The sequence below is a fragment of the Diuraphis noxia genome, unplaced genomic scaffold, assembly GCF_037042655.1.
Source record: "Diuraphis noxia isolate RWA-SAM2 unplaced genomic scaffold, SU_Dnox_SAM2 contig0004, whole genome shotgun sequence".
In the NCBI taxonomy this organism is placed as follows: Eukaryota; Metazoa; Arthropoda; class Insecta; order Hemiptera; family Aphididae; genus Diuraphis; species Diuraphis noxia.
The window spans coordinates 56,669,223-56,690,003 of NW_028301714.1; the positions used below are offsets into that span (position 1 = coordinate 56,669,223).

General features: G+C 28.5%; 1 protein-coding gene and 1 pseudogene across 3 annotated transcripts in view; both read right to left on the reverse strand.

Moving 5' to 3' along the window:
• Positions 1–20,781, reverse strand: part of LOC107172062 (uncharacterized) — a 49,044-nt gene that overhangs the window by 24,942 nt on the left and 3,321 nt on the right. The window contains exon 1 of one of the 3 annotated variants that reach the window (XM_089225533.1): positions 640–755. The exons of the other annotated variants lie outside the window; for them this stretch is intronic. The gene's annotated coding sequence lies outside the window, so the exon portion shown is untranslated. Of the gene's footprint in view, positions 1–639; positions 756–20,781 lie in introns of those variants that run through there. 3 annotated transcript variants of the gene reach the window in all.
• On the reverse strand, positions 4,161–4,696 carry LOC149056227 (uncharacterized; annotated as a pseudogene).

Below are 20,781 nucleotides of genomic sequence, written 5' to 3' on the forward strand. Positions count from 1 at the left end.
AAAAATGTTTGCAAAAACTTAGGAATTTTTTAATAATAATGTAATAATGCATCTATAGTCGTACTCAAATGTTTTTCTGAGTATTCGTACAATACGTGTTTTAAACACTTTTAAAAATAAGCAACTGATATTTCTGCCCCTAATAGAATACTTTTAAAAAGTATCTCTAATACAAGACTGTTTGTTTTAAATAGCAGGGGACGATTAGAAAATAGTTTTTATGCACTAATTCTTGCGATTTTCCAAACTGGAATTGATAATTATTTTCGTGAATGGTGACAATCTAACTACCGACAAAAAATTGTTTTTAATTTAAAATTATTTTCTAACTTAAATGCTGGCGAGACGCGTTCTGGCCATTTCCATTACTATTTTACTTGTTTTTTGAATTTTTGGTAGAAGGATTTCCGATGCGAACTTCAAAACTATGATAGAATAATAATGGGACTGGTAGATAACATTTTTTCAACACAAACATTTATAAAATATTAGTTTTAACTAGGAATAAAATTATGGAAAATCGTTTTTCAAGTGCCTGTTATGGCACCCGGATTTTTAAGGAGAAGAGGAGTTTCTTATGATCTTCCAGAATATGCTTGTCCATTCATGTATCAAGAAAAAAATAAATATTTTTCTTACTTAATATAGTTAATTGCTGGCGACAGGTAAACCCGAACAGCCCATGTACACTGCAGTCTACACACGAGTTTAGTCGTCACTTGTCAGTCGCGTCATGGATCGCTTACTACGCAGTACCTACTGCTGTTTGGAGAATTTTCATGTTTGTCGGATTTAAACCATTTATTTGTATCAGATTCAATTCTAAACAATTTTGTTGTATGCCTATTATTACATGACAAAGACGAAAGACGTGTCCCCATACGCCAAAAGTAACGATGTACAATAAATTATATACTATTTATAATGCTCTATTATATAGCTATTAAGTAGGTACTTTTTTTAGGTACGTATATCATGTATATTCAATATTGTCCACACTACTGTAATGCTATCCGACATCCGTACCAGATATTTTTCATTTTTACGACACATATTATAATAGCACGCACTGTCGAGTTTAACTCATATCACGCATAATGTTATTATGATATGAGGTTGCCATCATTCAGATTGTATTATAATGTAGGACGATTTTTTATCACAAATAATGCACGAATAAACCATATGGTATAGTGTAATAAAGTATTTTGACTATCAAGATTGATGAATTTTAATAAAACATTATCATCGCAAAGGCCAGACGTACGGGAAATTGTATAGACGTTTAAAATCGAATGGTAAATCTGTTGGAGTCATTGGTATACGGGGAATCAAGACATCTTCTCCTTTGTATTTTCCCTTTATGATTGGGTCATATAATCGTGTATCGTCATGGCACCCATATCTCGCACATCCCAGTGTGTTGAGTAGTTTCGGAAATAAAGTAAATAAGCATGTAAATTTAAATTTAATATTAAAAAATTAATTCCGAACATTTTCATACTCACTCACCTTCTAAACCTTCTCTGGACTTCCACAAATAATTTAAGACCAAAATGAGCTGAATCGGTTCAGCCGTTCTCGAGTTTTATCGAGACTTACAAACAGCATTAGATCTATATATATATTATGTAGGTATAGACGGTATAGTACCTATATTTTATATATTGTCACAACAGACAACATGTCATAACTAATAATATTAAAACAACAAAAAACTAAATATTTTTATACGTGAAGTCCAGCCTTTTTTTGTGGCTTTTAATTAATGATTAAAATATAATAAAAACATAATAATAGGCTGGGTAAAGCAAAAGAAAACTGTAGTAGGTACACAATAGAATCAGTGGTCACTGGCAAAAAACAACTGACAACTAACATAATTTTCTTTGGTAAAATCAAATAATATATATTAATCGGGACAATAGTAATAATAAAAAATAGAAAAACGGTGGAGCTTACAAATCAAAGTCAATGCGGCAATGGATGCGCTGCATTGATATATTTTACGATGCGTATTCGCGTGCGAGCTTGCGACCGCTTGACGAGTGTACACTGTGCAGTAGGAGCTGCACACCAATTGATGTGTATTTGTGACATAACTCGATTAAATTTTAGGAGTAAAATAATAAATTGTCGTTTTTGTTTTTAAAATTTAATTTTTTTTTATGTAATAAATATTTACAGTTTAACAGATATTGTATTAAAATTAATTAATTAGTTTACATTATTATTATACATTTTCACTATTGTATCTATATTAATCTATGTGGTGTGCCCACACCTGCACACCTAGGCACGAGCCGTCACTGCAATACACTGCCACACTGGTATACAGAATTAGGTACAAAGTTATAAAAGTGATAAGATGTAATAATAACTTAATAAAAATTTAAAATGTATAGCAGTATGAAATATAAATATCTTATTCAGAACAATTAGAACTTAAACTAGAATTTCTATGCACAGTATGCACTGAAATAAATGATTCTCCTACTATAAAGCTTAAAGCCTCGTCGGATATAGCACGACAAAATCGCACTAGAAAAAGTATTCTAATTACCATTGTTCTAAATTTTTTAAACCTTGCAGGTTAAGTCTTAGTTTCAAAATCTTGTTAGCACCACTATACGGATGAGGTGAAGAGACGCAAGTACGAGATTTTAGAAGTGTTTGAAATTTAAAAAAAAAACAAACTATTGTCAGTTAATGACCAAGTTGTCGTGGCATATTTTAAATACAAAACTTATTTTCGTATAAACAACACCGTCAACATAAAATAATTTATTAGTATTATATATATATCAATTCGACGACCACCACCGGGCTGCACACGCACATTTAAGACAAAAAAACGCCTAAAAAATGCATAAAAAATTTATTGTGGTCTGTTTCTATATTAAGTGTGAAATATATATATATATATGTAATATTACATTATGTGCATATATATAATAATGTATGAAAACGTATTTAATGTGTACCTACGCACGATAATATAATATTTTTTATATGACGTATATGCAGCTATATATACGTATAATATAAGATATGCCATCGATCACGTCATATAAGGCACGAATTCCAACGTTTAACACCACGAAGTATTTATTTTTTTTAAATTATTATTATTATTATTATTATAAGTGTTATAATATTATTTTGCCGAGGAAAAAATGTTAAAAATTTGGTGATAAAAAAATAAAAGAAAAAAAGTAAACGAAAAAGAAACAACATAAATAAATATTAAAATCACATGCGCACGTGTATCACGCACGAAACATATTGACTGTGCAATAGATTTTGTTTTTTATCGATCACGTGATCTATAATTAAACGTCGGCAGTCCAACAATGATGACGCGCGTACAAATTGCAGGGGAGTAGAAAAGTCAATGAGAATGTATACCAGGTAATGGTGCAAAGTTCATTTCGAAATGGATTATATGCATAATAAGATGGCGATATAAAACCGTGGAAATGCAAATCCATATACGTCGAGCGGCGTGCACGGAAATATATCAGCTAATTCGAATAACGGGAACGATAAGGTTGTCAAGATTGGCCTGGCCTCATCGAAATATTGTATTATATTAATTATTAACCGTTAACAACAAAGCGAATATATTATATAATAATAATTTTTTTCTTATTTAAATATTTACATTCTATGCTTCGTCGCTTCGTGGCACCTTATATACGGAGTGATCTGTTTTACGCGTGAAACACTATGAATATAATATTATCATTTTATTAGAGAACGCTAAAGTTTAAAAAAAATTCTACTTCTACATAACTTTAGGTTTAAAAAAACAAATTTTTACTATTTATTATCTTTATCATTTGAATATTGTAATATAGATTTTTAATTTAATATTTCAGAACAAAATATTATTCGGAATAAAAATCCAATTTCTGACAGGTAGTTTTTTTGATATTGTAAGCATAGGCGTGTCCAGACCTTTGACGCAGAGGGTGCAACCTGGCCAAAGCCCCTTAGCCTCCCCCTTTTTGTACAATTTTTGTTAATTTCAAATTCGTCCCTATTTCAGATGGCATATAATAGATGTGAGTAGGTAAATAATTAGAATAAAATCACGTATAAATAATAAATATAATATTATATAATATATATGTGTCAGTTAGAAAATTTTAAAATAATTAAAGTTCTAGTCGCCGTTGTGTATTGTTAAGATGTTTGAACTTTTCAATTATGTCTTCTGGATCTAATTCAGATCCCAATTCCTGTTCAACAAATACTATAACATCATTGACTCCAATCGATCTTGCGTCATACAACTTCTCAGCTTTGTTTTTACCAGACTTAATTTTGAAAAAGATCTCTCACAAGAGCAACTTGTGACTGGCATTGTTACAAAAAGAGTTAATATCTTGTAAATATTTTGAAAACTATTACATAAATTATTAGTGGACAGATTATTTAACCACTGATAAATAGTTTTGCTAGTTTTACCAATTTCAAATTCTGGTAACGATTTTAACAATCTGAGTTCTGCTTCAAGTTCACTGTAATTTAAGTTAGACCTATTGGAAAGTAAAATTAAGTCATGTTCATGCAGGTTAAACTGTAATAAACATCCAATTGCACTTATTAGTAAAAGTGTTTCTTGACTAAAACGTTCTTCTTATCCGTTTAAAAGGTCATCTAAAACTGTGTAGTACACAAAACATTTCATTTTTGTTTTTTTGTCAGAGGTAAAATGTTGAGTATTGGTTGATGTCAATTCGACTAGACACTTTTTGTTTGTTTTATATTTGGTATCTCTATTTTTTGTGAACTGCAAATGTCCAAAACTTTGTCAAATAATATTGAATAGTTATCTTCATCAGTTCTTAAGTCAGTTAATGATTTCCTTAGTGCTTCAATAATTGATACGGCAGCTAAGAAGTCTAGGTCTAGTGATTGCAACCTTGCGCTAACTATGCGAATTTGAATTAGAATAGGTTTTAAAACAGTTAAAGCAAATATAAAATTGAAACTTTTTAGATTGTTGATAAGTCCATTTCCATCATGACGTTATCGTGATATACGTAGGAAAACATCGAAATAAATAAATCGTTATTATCACGTAATCTTGTTAATTGTCCCTAAATTTGGTATAGTACAATTGGTATGTTCCGACAAATGCATTTGACCCACTTTTGATTTTGATGCTACCGCTTATCAAATAAATAATAATATCAAGTCTGAATAGAGTGGTTATGTATATCTAAAATTTTAAATCCAAGGAATATCTTAGTTCCTGCCACCTGAAATCGCAGGGGGCCGGCGCATACCCTGCACCCCCCTTGGACACGCCTATGATTGTAAGTATTTAAAGTTTAGACGAACCGAATAGTAAACCAATATTTTACGGGGTACCTTTGTATTATTATGGAAAAGATTTTGGCGCAATGCCATTTTTTCTCTCTGTTGTTTCAAAAAACATAGCACCGTGGAGGAAAATTACGTGCTTTAGGGTATACTAATTATATTTTAATGATATTTAAAAAAAATTCTTTAATATCTTCAAAAATTCAAATTTTTAGAATATTTTTCATGTTTTATTTTGAAGCCAACGTAAATCGTAGTATGTACAATATTTATCATCGTAATAAAAACCATTATATTGTTGTAGGCTGAGGTAGATAATAGTTGTCTGCAGATAGTGTCTAACGGTGGACGTGTAATATATAAGTATTAAGTATATAGATACCAATTTTTGTTGACTACTATTTTCATATCTTCATTTTAATATTTGTATACAAATAATTATAAGGAGGTGATGAAAATATTATGTATTATTAAGTACTTCAATTTTAGTGTTAGTTTTTATTTTAAAGTGTCCTCAAAAAAATAATTCTCCATTGTACAATGTATTTTCGATTTTCGTTTAATAATTTTGCGAACCGTAAGAAACATTTTTAAATGCAATTTGAAGTACATATTTTAAGATTTTGTACAATTTTTTAGAACATTTTGGAATTTTGATGGCACTACAACCTCGGCCTGACCTGAATTATCATATTTTGTTTTCGTAATAAAAAGTAATAATATAATTAGTATACCAGCCATCATTACCTCTTGCAGTTGGCCCCAAAAGCTGTTAATTATTATACTTATATTTTGCAAATATTTTTTAGGGTACAGAAACAGTCCACTAACAGCAGAATAAATATATTGTTCAATGATTGAGTTGTACAATATATAACTTATAAATTTATAATATAAGAATTAAGAAGTAATAGCTCTATATATAGTCGTATTATACTTCATATTATAATATTATATAGCGCAAAATCTCAGATAAATGCTATAGGTACCCTATAAAATATATTATTATACTGTTGACACTTGAGTGTAAAATAATTGATGTTTTATTATAATAGGTACCTACGTGTTCTCAAAAATTGGATCAAATTTAACCACGTGAAGGGATTGACTTTCAGAAAGTCGTATTTTTTTATCAAACGTATACGAGGGAATAACATTATTCTATTTGTGTGTTATTATCAAATATGTTATAAAAACCAATGGAAGGTTTTGTATGTGATTGTTATTTGACATAGTCTTGAATTTTGTTGTATCATTTCTATTAGTGGATGGATATATAAACTAAAGACATATTTACAAAGAATATTTTTATTGTAAGTGTTGAAAACGTTCCTTTTTAAAAGGAACGTTGCTTCTTGCTTCATTTCTCGATTTTTTATTCAATAAAATAAACTTCTATAGTTTCCACCCTTCATTCACGCCTTCAAAAATAACTCTTTCGCATACCTAATAACTTCAAAATGAACTCGTTATACTTTCCAGGTTTCTCAAAAAAATAAAAACTATTAATAATACACCATAGAAGTAATAATATAAAAAATAAAATGCATTTTATGAGTATAGATGTATAAGTGTTTTGTTCTAATTTTAAATACGTGTAGGTTATAAATATAAATATATTACAGTAAAATAAAAATAAATACAGTGTAAATTGCTAAAATGCATAAGAACTAAGTTATCACAATTTGCTATATGGTAAATATCTTCTTACTTTTGTTTAATTTGTTATGGCAATTACTATAAAAGGTTAAAAATGAATGTTATTAGTGTTTATAGAAGACAGTATGATGACATTGTTATTTGTCAATGTCCACGAATATCTCAAAATATACGTCTAGATCCAAGAGTTACCGTAAAAATGTATTTGAAAATATCAGTATTGATCTACAGCACTGTAGTTGAAATGGGGTTGAAAAATTATTTTCCAGCGACCGTTTCTTCGTGAGCGTCACTCACCTATACTACACTTTGTATTTTCCGTTTATTATTATATTATTAAAAAAGCATATTATAACAAGCATTGATGACGGAAGAAATACGCCCTGAATAAAAATGTTTACTATGAAATAAAACTAAAATAATTTTTCCTTGGGTAATCACCATTAATTAAAATTATAAAAAGGCGGGTAAGTCGTGTATGTCGCTCTGCTGTACAGTAGGTTACAAGTGGGTTACTGTAATGGATGGAATTAAATTTGAATCCAATGATATCATATCATTGTATACAAAAAACGATTCTGAGCGAAGACGGTTTATCTGTCTAGGATATATTATAGATTATTAAAAAATTTCAAATCTTAGATTTAAAAAGAAAATTTTTTATGAATTTCTAGTTTGAAATAATTTGCGAATTTTCGTGATTTTTACATATGTTGTCAAAATTCAAACTTTGAATGCTTGTAAAAAAAAAATTGTGACTACGCATTTCTTTTATTTTTCAATTTTTATTGTAAAAATATATTATGAGCCTTGTATTATATTTTCAAATCTTAGATATAAAAAGAAAATACTTGATGAATTTCTAGCTTAAAATAATTTCTGTATTTTCGTGATTTTTACATAATATGTTGTCAAAACTCAAACTTTGAATGCTTATAAAAAAAATTGTAACTATGTATCTCTTTTATTTTGCAACTGCTATTGCAAAATTATGTTAGGAGCCTTGTATTCAATTTTCAAATCTTAGAATTAAAAAGGAAAACTTTTATGAATTTCTTTCTAATATCTAAGATAATTTGAAAATTGCCGTAATTTTTACGTATTTAGTCAAAATTTGAACTTTAAATGCTTATAAAAAAAAATGTTGACTATATATTTCTTTTATTTTTCAATTGCTATTGTAAAAATATATAATGAGCCTTTTATTAAATTTTCAAATCTTAGATATAAAAGGAAAATTTTTTATGAATTTCTAGCATAAAATAATTTACGAATTTTCGTGATTTTTACATAATATGTTGTAAAAATTCAAACTTTGAATGCTTATAAAAAAAAACTGTGACTATGAATTTATTTTATTTTTCAACTGCTATTGTAACAATATGTTAAGAGCCTTGTATTAAATTTTCAAGCTTTTCTGCCAAACAAATAAATTTTTATCGATATTAATTTTAAAAAAACTAATAATAATCGAAAATTTGAAATGCCTATGAATAGTTCAACTTAAGTCGAAAATGTTTGAAAATTGCATGGTGGATAGAATATACTTATATAAACATTAATTGAAAATTTCATGTATCTATGGTAATTTGTTTTAAAGTTACATCAAAAACCAAAATCGATTTTGTCGAAAAATGAGTGTGCGTAAAATTTCCCGTTTTTCCCTTAATTTTTAGTTTGTTTTTCTCAATTATTTAGAAAAATATAAAGAATTTTTTACTTTTGATCCCCCCCAAAGTACCAACTAGATTTACTTTCTGATCGAACGAGGTACTGAAGTCAAAAATCGAAGCATTTTTACTGCCCCAAAATGTGATGACAGACACAAAAAAAAAAAAAAAAAACACACATCATGGTAAAATCAATACATTCATCGCTCCACTCAGAATCTAAAATAATAATTTAAATAAAGTAATTTAGTATTACTTTTTTAATCCTACTCTCATTTATTTAATTATAATAGCTTTTTACTATATTTTTTATTTTGAAGCGAGTTATAAGTATTTTAAAATTGTAAATGTTTTGTACATATTATTAAAATACTTATAACATGATCTGCTGAACATAAAATTTTCTATGTTACACACTTGTAAGACGGGGACAACACGTACGGGTATAATATCCTCTTAATCATGTTAACATAAGTAAAAATACTATAAAGATTATAGATTTAAGTGATTTAAGTTCTGATAAGTATTAAGTACTAATAATATATGTTTAGTAGCCAAAAGATAATATTTCAATATTTTTTATAATAAACTAAAATGTATGACTATATAATGGCTAAAATAAACATGGTCAATGGGGGGGGGGGGAGCTATAGCCCCTTTAGCCACTTCTCTGACGGGGACTACACCACTTCACAGCAAAGTATAAAACTATAAAATGTCCAAAAACAAAATACATGTACGATAAACGACCGCTTCATGGCGTAGGTTCTAATCTCAGCTCTGAGGTATTGTATAATAGCGTAGCATGATAAAATATGTCAATATCTAACTAAAGGTGTGTCTTTGATTTCATGTCACCGCCAATGCGGTTTGTTTGTTCTCACAATAAAACCTAAAGCAATGACAAAGCGTCTTTCATAATCTTCAGCTATCTTAAATATCGTATTTGAATAATTTTAAAGCATCCGTCCCCTGTGTATATATAATTATAGGTTACTGTATACATCAACAGCGATAACTATTCACTAAGTACATCGTATAATTAACTATAATTACCACTTATTATTGTTTTAGATTATATAGAATTTTACATTTTTAGTCTGCTCAAATCATTAATTACTACTAGAGTACTACGTAAAATAAATGTAAGATAAAATTAACTGAAAAATATCGGTTTCAAGGAGAGGTAACTAATATATTGTATAATATTATTATTACATCTTTAGTTTTTTAAATTTTTAAATAATTTAACTGATATATAATTTTTAAAAATTAGAATATATAAAATAAGAATAAATATATTAATTGATTATGAAGATTAAAAATGATAATTTACACGAAAAATATATCAAATTATTATATGCAGTGTTGGGATTAGATAAGTACTTTTTTATCTAGATAAAGATAAAGATAACAGGACAAAAATGTATCTAGATAAAGATAAAAAGATAACACAATTTAAATTTATCTAGATAAAGATGAAAGATAAATACATTATTATCTAGATAACAAGAAAGATAAATTTAATTTTTTTAACACATTGAAATCCAAAACATTTTAAGAGTACACCTTTGATACTACTTAGTACTTCAATATTATATAAACATCGGCTATATGAGTAAATTAATGTTAGCAGTAGACATTATTATTAATAAATAACTAAGGTATAACTGAAAAAAAAACATTTTTTAAATAAAGTATCAAAATCAAGAAAAAACTACACATTTTACACGATTCGTAATAATGTAATGTAGGTATATTTGACTACAGTGTCCGGCCCCCTAATGAAAATGTAAATAATAAAAAATAATACCTAAATAACATTATTATGAACATATTTTTTTTTTTTTACTAAGATGACTCGACAATTCAAATTTAAAGTATTAGCTAGTTATCAATTTATCATACAAATAAATTGACAATCAAAATGTGTATTATATTTGTTTGTATAGAGATGAATTTATCTAGATGAATGATTTTTTTATCTTGGATAATTATTTAGATATAATTCAAATATTTATCTAGATAAGATAAAAGATAACTAAATAATTATCTAGATAAGTCTCAACACTGATTATATGATAAAGTATGAAAAGGTCACCTATAGTCAACTATAAGGGCACTATGATTCCTACTAAGGGAATTTTCAGTAATAAAAATGCATCTTACTCTATATTATATTTAATATATAAAAATACATATACTAAATACCTATACTTAAACCTATCTAACTTAAGTTCAATGTAGACAATTTCGATGTGTGAGTAGGTAGTAGCCAGTAGGTAATAAATGACAAATGAAATAACTTTATACATTTTAATTATATTTATAAATTTATAATATGCATGGTTAAAAGTAGTTAATGTTTATTCATAACCAGTAACCACATTCACCTAACAAATGAAAACGTACTATAATTTTTGTTTGGTATTATATGTAAGCTGTAACCTAACCTATAATAATGATGATGTATAATCATAGTACTATATATGATGCTTGCACAGAGTTCAAAAACTATGTCCTCGAAAATTTTTAAATTGTTCATGTTTATACTTTTGAATAGGTACACGAGTGCAATATAAGAATGTTTTAAAATAAACAACGTAGAACTGAAACAGGAACTCAGGTTCAAGTGCACATATTATAGTGCACATGTATTATTATATACAATACGTTTATGTCATGTACAAAACAGGTATATACGTTTAATATAATATAGGTACAATGCCAATTGTACGATGCATTTTACCCTCATAATATATGGTAAGCCATTGTCCCGACGACTGTGGCTAGCTAGTTAAAGTCAATGTCAACTGAATTCCACGAAACGCCACCCTTACGGTAAAGGTATTTTTTTCTTTGAATTTATCGACACAAATCAGGCGTCGCGTTCCGGCCGTTATATTATATGATTTCCAAAATGAACCGAAAACATTTATTGGCTTCGGACATTTTTACAAGGTACCAACGACCTGTGTGTAAAGAAAAAAAAATGACATATCGCACTGATATTGAACGCTGAACACATCCTTCTTAGACGGGAAACCATCTCCTATTACCGTTTTCGAAAACAATGAGAAGGTCAAAAACATTAGCCGAAACAACCACGGTATCTGTAAAACGTTAACTATTAATAATTGAATATATCTATTGGTATTTATAAATCCGTGGTAAATTACAACCACGGTTAGATATAATGAATATATATGTTTGTTAAAATAATAGCTTGAATTTTTTCACGCAAAAACGATCGTGTTACTATTATTGACATTACTCGTCATCAACAGTATACCTTATATGCAATACGTGTGTGTATAAGACATTGGCAGGCACTTTATATCTTAGACAGTAGGAATATGTAATATGGGACTACGGGGTCACGGGGTCACGGGGAGGATTCATCATAGTAAAAAAAAAAAAAATACTTTAAACTATCATGTTTGTAATTATTACATGTTTATGTATATACTATATATATTTTGTAAGGGAGGAGGGTCCAACACTAGGTACTAAACAATGACTCCGTTCCTAGGGGTTTGATGTTCATGCAAAATTCGTAGGTATTGCCGGTATTGGTTTGAGACAAGTTGCCTACATTTTTATCATTGATAAAATTATTTTAAAAAAGAAAATTCCTCAGTGAATATAATATAAACATGTCATACGTAACTTTCAAGTGAGCGCCGAGTGGCATAGGTGCAAGAATGAAAGATGCTCATTATGACTATATAGTTTTTCATTTACTATTACAAAGTAAATAATTATATTATGTTATTACGTAATAGTTAATACTACTTGTGGCTATGAAATATTTCAGCAGTATCATTTAAGTATCAATACTATAGCATATACATAACTATAAAATACCAATAATACAATTATTTATTATTGTGTTTATTGTTTAATATTTATAACCGTCTAATGGATATTACGATTAAAAACGCGTTTTAATATTCCTTTTTTATTGTTTAATTTTATTATATAAGATTATAAGTGTACGATTTAATTTTTTTTTTTTTGACAGTAAGCTGAAACTGATACTATATTGTATTTAATACTTAATGGAAATAAAATTTAAAACCATCGATGATCGAATATATCATATCTATTTCGATCAATACGGATTTAAATAATGATAATAATAACATAAAAGTATAAAACAATAAAATAAAATAAATTTAGTATAAAATATCCATTAACTGTATTTCTGGTATTAACAATTACAATAAATAAATGTTGCTGTTATTAATTTAGTATAGGAAATTCTCAATTGTCAACTCTAAAGGAATCGCAGGATAAAACTTACCAATTTAAAATCAGCAAATCAAAAAGCCTAATTTTACTTTCAAATGCTCATTATATTATTATAAAGTATAAACTTATCTACGTATCATAATATAAACCTATTAGGTACTTTAAATATTCCCATAAATACATTTAGACGAGTTGAATATTTCAAAAATTTTTGACGTTTTAATAGTTAACGAAGTTTGTTCTTCAATTGAAATATTTGAAGTTATACGTGGTAAGAGTGCCACCTATACTTCTATTAAACTCTCGAAATTTAAACACGAATGCTGTTCTTTAATCATTATTCGCATATACTGCACCTAGTACCTACATCTGATATTAAAATTAAATTTACATTAATTAGAGGAATTTTGTTTTCATATTGCAACGTAGTGATGGATATCAATAAAACTTAATTAACGGTCTTTTAAATTCGCCGTCACGTAATATACGTAATATACATAGCAGCCTTGAAATTGACAATACAGCAACGGCATGATAGTAAAGTTACAAATTACACAGAACAAAATGCAGGTACAAATATATTATTATGAAATATAATTTAAAGATTAGAAAAAAATGGAAAATTTTAACGTGTTTATCTAATATGTATAGGTGATACCTCGTACCTTCATATTAATATTATATTATACATATCCACAGAGGTAAGTATATATGTATATCCAGTGCCAAATTTAACCATTGTGCCACTTTAAGCACTTAACAAATTACCACCTTTTAAAATAAATACTTTTCCAGTTTAAAAATGTTTTTAAACCATAAAATTATAATTGTTTCCATTATTACTTTAAATAAAACATTTTAAAATTTGTTGCATTTCTTAAAATTATTTGCCGCCCTTTAGAAATTGTCACCTTAAGGACTAGCTATAATAGTGTTTACTGGGAAATACGGCACTGCGTATATTCAACGAGATCCACCGGCTCGTCGTCGTTTCAGCATTATTTGTAAAAATATTTTATTGGTACTTACCTACAACCTACCTATATATATATATATATACAATAAACATTTATATATATTTTTTTATACATATCGCCACATATAAAAGAACAAACGGCCTCGGGTATACCAGATTTGATGGGCGCAGTGGGTCTGCAGGGGGTTAAAACGTGTCGACGTTATTCTACGGTACTCCGCGGGTGCAGCAGGATGCGGGAAGGATGCAGCGTGGGGGTGGTATACGCAGCAGCAGCAGCAGAAGCAGCTGAGACGACGAGTGAGCAGAGTATAAGATAATGGTTGATAAGGCAGCCCGGCTTAAACGACGTGTATACACACACACACGCGCGCGCGCGCGCACGCACACACACACACACACATATACTACGCATCGTCGCAGGACCTTTTCGCCGCAGCTGGTCCTCGCGGTCCGAGTCCTTTTCAAAAACAGCTGGCTCTCAAGAAAACCGTGAGAACTCTGTAGACACCCGAAAAGGATATATTCACACACAGTGCGTTTAATTTCCCACACACAATATAATATAAACACGCTTCTATAGGTATATTATATGATGTTTTTATACCCATACAGGTGGCGTACGCGTACGATTTTCCACTTTTCTCGGCCCGTATTATGTAGTAAGTAGGCAGCTACAGATATAATATGAAATTGTCGCGCATATAGGCGTAACTATAGAGGTTTAAATCTGGAGGGGGAATAGGGAGCTTTATAGTTTTTACTCATTTAAAATTATTTCGTATTGAAAATTCTACCTATTTTTTTGCTATATTTATTATTTAATAACAAATGTGTGGTGTATAAGAGGTAACTTACATTAAAAAAATAAATACGCTTAAATGTTATACCTACAGGTTAATTTACACATTTACAGTTTATTAATAAATAAACGTAAGTAATATATAGTTGTATAATAAAATATTATGCCTACTTATAATTATTTGGTGCTATTGTTTTTCCTCTTTTTTCAACGCAACAGTCTATGTATTTGGTATACCTAAAATGCTTATAGTAATATAATATACCAGTATGGGAATATGTCTAATGCAAATAATATGGTATATGGTACCTACATTTTTCTGCAGTCTTCGAGTTATGGAAAATATATTTGAATCTCCAAAAGCCCCCCTAATAATTATAGCCAATAATGTCAATGTAAATATGCATACGATAGGTAGGCAGGCTATATTATACAAACTTAATATATATTATATTTGCACAATATTTTTATATAATTTATTAAAACAGTAAGGTATTTGCATTTCTGTGTATATAGGCGCGTATATAATTTATTTTACATTGTATATAAATTATGATAGTTAGGAATTAAGTAATATCATGCTCGTAAACTTGTATGCTTATATAAAACAGATAGGTAGAACACTTTATAAACACTATATACAGCCATACTGCAGGGTGATTTATCATGAATGCTTACTCAACCCCGTAGGCATTTCGACTATATTAATTTATTCAAATTCTGATTTTTGGACATTTTAAGTGTATTATGTTTAATTCGAATCCATTTTAAATAACTTAAAGATCATAATATTTTCAATTATTCAGCTCTTTATATAATATTTAAAGAGTACCACACGACGATACAAACTTATTTTTTTTCAAATGAGAGTGAACCATTTTAGGTAATCAACTATACTGTAAATTATTAAACGGATGAAATTTTTAAGATTTTAATTTATTTAAATCAAACACAAATGGAAAAGTTTCAGAGTTAGAAACAAGTAAATACCTAAAATACCAATATAAATAATAACGTTAATATATTATAGATATACTATAAGTCCATAAAAATGGTTGTTACAAAAATATAAAAAACACGCAACATCGTAATTATGTGGACTTATTATTATACTCAGAAGATTATCATAAATATACTCAAAAACTGGTTGTTCGAATTTCGATTTTGAAATATCATAATATATCAACATTTTCTAAAAAGCCGTCTAATTAACTATTTCCAAGAAAAAAAGTGTGATTTTCATTTGGAAAAAACTAGGTTATGTCGCCAAATACTTATCTTTGATGGTATATAAAAACATCAAAAATTCAAAAACTCGCTCTTCATAGATAAACTTAAAAATTCTAAAAAAGAGAATCTGAAAAAATTCATTATTAGAGAAAAGTGGTAGTGAGTATGCTTGGTGAATCGCTCTGTATATGTTGCCAGTTATCGCATAAACAAATAATAAATGTTTAGTCCAGTCAAAACCAAAGAGGAATTATTTCAAACAAGTTTGAAACCATTATTTTTCACATTTTGGTTGCACACTCGGCTACTAGTTAACATACCATACATCTCACACACATTTCGCAATCGTGGACAACTTGAAATAAAAAATATATTATACAATATACGTATATATATATATATATATATATATATATATATAGTTACCATGATTTATCGTGGAAACCGCAGAAACACTTATATTTATGTCGAATATGACGATGATATTAGTTTTAATAACATTAGTACCGTAACTATATAAATGTTTTATAAATGGGGGGGGGGGGGCTCACAGGGTGCCTCCCCTAATGTAATAATATTATATTTTATTTATTATTCATATATTATATTATTTAATTATTATAAGTATACCGACTGTATAATATTTCCTATGCACTATGCAGCAATAATGACGTATAGGTACTATAGAATGATACTTCCAGAGACTGCATAGCAGTAGCTACTGAAATATTATTAAACATTTACAACGTTTTGACGTATCGTACTACGTTGCAGGTATTAAGTATAGTATATATATATATATATATATATGTATATAATCTGACCTGCGAGGGTGCAGGCGTATATAGATAATGAATGTATATATATATATGTGTGGAAGTTGGGTACGGGACGAACGTACCCTGCTCAGCAGTCAGGTGGTAATAATAACAACATGTCTACGATAGCATATTATAAATAATAATCGTATCATGTATATTGTATATGTATAGCCGTTCAGATTGATCAAATCCCGCAGACCGCAATCGGGAGAGGAATAATCGTCGTCGTCGTTATTATGAGTAAAATACATCCTGTTCTTGGTGTCTAATGTCTATATAAAACCCCTATATAGGTATACAATAATAGATACATGTGTATATCATACGAGTTAGGTTAGGTCAAGGGTCTATATTCTATAATCTACTATATACGTACTCGTTTTATTTTTTTAAGTTGTAATATTTTTGAAAATATTTTTTCACATTGTTTTTGAGGTCAAAATTCCAAAACAATATACAGAGTGATCACGATAAAAGGTACCACTGTAAAAAAAAGTTTTTTTCTATTTTCAAAAATGACCAAGTCAGAGTAAGTCAAAAATTAAATTTATTCATAATTCGTGTTAAATGATATTTTCATTTATAACCACTGGAAATAACAAAATAGATGTGAAATAATACCCCCGTGCCACTGCATGCAGTAATCCACCATCTACGACTTATCTAAACTTAAAATACTTATAACTTATGAATCTATGAGTTAGGTAATTATAGGTATAACCGAATCATATAACTATACTCATTAAACATTAAATTATCATGTATTGAAATACTGCTCCGAAAAAAATGAAAAATGAAAAATGTTTACTGTATTTAATTCAAAAAAGTCGCGAACACTCTTCAATAAAATTAATAACGTGTTAAAAAATTTAAAATTTTTCTGTTTTTAAAAAATATATTTTAAAAAATTCAATGCTTTTTTGAATAATTATCGTTGACACGCTTAAATGGATCGCTCTGTGTCTGTGTATAATAATAATATACGATTATATTTTGCTTTTTGCGTTCACGACACGCATGAAATAATGATAATTACAACAATCAAAAAATATCTACGATTTACACCGAAGTCCCAGTGTTCCACGTACAGGTACAGTATGCCGTAAACATTATAATATATTATTATATTCTGTGCTCCCCGTCGTCACCAGCTACCGGTCTTCGACGGTTTTTTATGATTTTTAATATCCACTCGCTGTGCGTATATTGTTCTATACAATAACAATGCGCGTCTAACAAACGTGTTCGCCGTCGTACGTCGTAATTAATGAAGCCCATGTGTATACCTATATATGTACCTACTACCTACGTATAATATTGGCGCGTTAATCATTAATCTTCGTCATTTTGTGACGAGGAGAAAAACGAAATCTTTTGCACTGATCTCGACGATTATAATATTATTACTCACGCACTTTGGGAACCGCATACGATGACAACGGGTCGCTCCGGGCGTTCATAAAAGCATTATATAATTATGTTATTGTCGTACTGTACCTATATATATATATATATATATATAACTTATAACTTGGCACCCATTGTTGTATGTGAATGTGTGATGTATGCCTATCGGTAGCGATCTACGAATAGGATGATTGTAAACTCTTCCGATTTTAACGACCTGCAGTAATAAACTCATGGTGGTAAATTCTTTTGGATCTACTTTAGTGAACTATCTGCAAAGGGTATAACAACATTATAAGCTCTATGAAACAGTATTAAAATTAAGTATGAAATAATTCCATTAGTACATTATTACCTATTGTATCATAATATTATATATATATTTTTTATTATTATTTATATTATATTATATATTATATTAACATACAAATTTAAAAAATTCAATTACTTAAATTATAGTAGGTAAGTAATAATAAAAATAATAATAACTTACATCAGTTTCTTTATATATGTAAACTATATAATACATAGGTACAATTTTAGTTGTGATATTAATAAAATAGAAAATCATTAGTTAAATTTAATACTTATTCATTTGAATTTGATATTTAAAATAGTATGAAGAATGAAGATATAATATGTAAATTGTTGTAGTAAATTAAATTTTTCAGCTGGTAAACATCATCCAGGACCGGGAGGGTTTACTAGTTTTAAAAATCAGTATAGAGTTTTCCACCATATCTTAATTTAAATTTGATAAAAGATCAATTCACTCTAATAACGCATAAATTGATTTTATGAAGGCGAATTGTCTACGCCGCGCTGTGCGTGTGTCAGAAAAAAAATGGTGACTGACATTATCTTAAGAGCGAAAAGGATACAGAAGACTTAACATGATAACTATTATTGATTTATTTAATACTATTAATCTGATGTTAAATTTAATTATAATTATAAAAATTCATATGTTTTAATAAATTCAAAATATGTCTCATTTAATATGTATTATCTATAATGGTTATTTTGTTTTTGATAAATAGCCTATAATTTTAAATAGGAATATAAGAAAAATGTTATAAAAATCAAATATTTTGATAATGAAAACTTCATAAAAAAATGTATAATAGGTATAAGATATTGTAATAATGTAATCCAACAATTTTCAGATAGCTTATTCTCTGTTACTCACGAAACTTCCGTATTATGTACGTATACATACATTTTTGTACGTGAATATTCGTGTATTTCAAGCTTAAAACTATATCTTCGCGTGAATGTGATTATTCGTATCTGCTATATCAGTATATAGTCGATATAACTTGTCGGATAAGAGTTATTTTAAATATTAGCTACCTACGATATATACGCAAATTATTGAATCCTTGAGAAAATCTCAAAATATATATCACTTAGAAATAAATGTTACATCTCCACGTTTGAAGCGTCAAGCATCAAGAAGAATCCAGCAGGTGGCATTCGACATTCCACCAATTCTCAGAAAAACATTATCTATACCTACGTTTCACTATGACACCAACAAAACATTCAACAATCAACAGATATATATTTCAAAATTCGAAAATGTTCTCATTTCAAATTTGGGCCAAGGTTTTTGGTGAAGATACACAAGATCATTTTACATTATCTATCAATATGTAGCATTTTACATTTTCAAAAGGTACTATTGCACTAATTAATACTTTAGGTAGGTACCTATCTATCAAGGTGTATTGAAAGATTCAAAGATCACACGCAATAATGAAACCGATGAAGGCAGATACTGATGTAGAACCCTGATGTAAATCACAACTTACAAACATAATATTATATTATTATATAACGCTTGTCGTATTCGAATTTCGAATGATCATCGCCTGGACAAGGATCGTTTTACTATTCGAATGCATATTAATTATTATAATACGTTTATGATATAATATTAAGTATAATATAGGACGTTAGTATATTGCGCATCAGTTGTTGTATAATATTATATCATATATTATATTATACTGTATAATTATATCGTCAACAATCGTTTTCGGAGACGGCGTGTGTTTCATTTTTACCCCATTGCAGGCGCAGTAGTTGACTACCTAAGTATACCTTCAATTATGTTTGGAAATTATATTGCTCTCTCTTAACTCGCTATATAGGGTACGCATATATAATATGCTCCGGACCGGAACAAAAAGGATTAGGTGGGCATACACTTATCGAACATCGTGATGTCGTGTCCGAGGAGATTAATAATAATAACGATTTTTTTTTTTTGGACAGACTATTTTTTCATTAAAAGTGCTCGTCAAATCGACTCGTTTAGACCTCGGCGCGCATTATTATAACAATATTATACTATTAAAAGATAAGAATAATTACATACCGTATCTTGATTCTAAACATTTTGTACACGCATAAATGCATAAGAATGGGTCGAATATTTCGATTGGTGTAGGATGTATTATATGTAAAGTATATACATAGGAAAAAACAGTGTTCAATGAATTAACTGTATAAATAAATCTTGTACATGTTTTCAACGTTACTCTATTACGTAGGTATCTGTCTATAAAAAAAATAGAATGAAAAAAAACCTATATGAAATGCATTTAAATTAAATCTCGCATA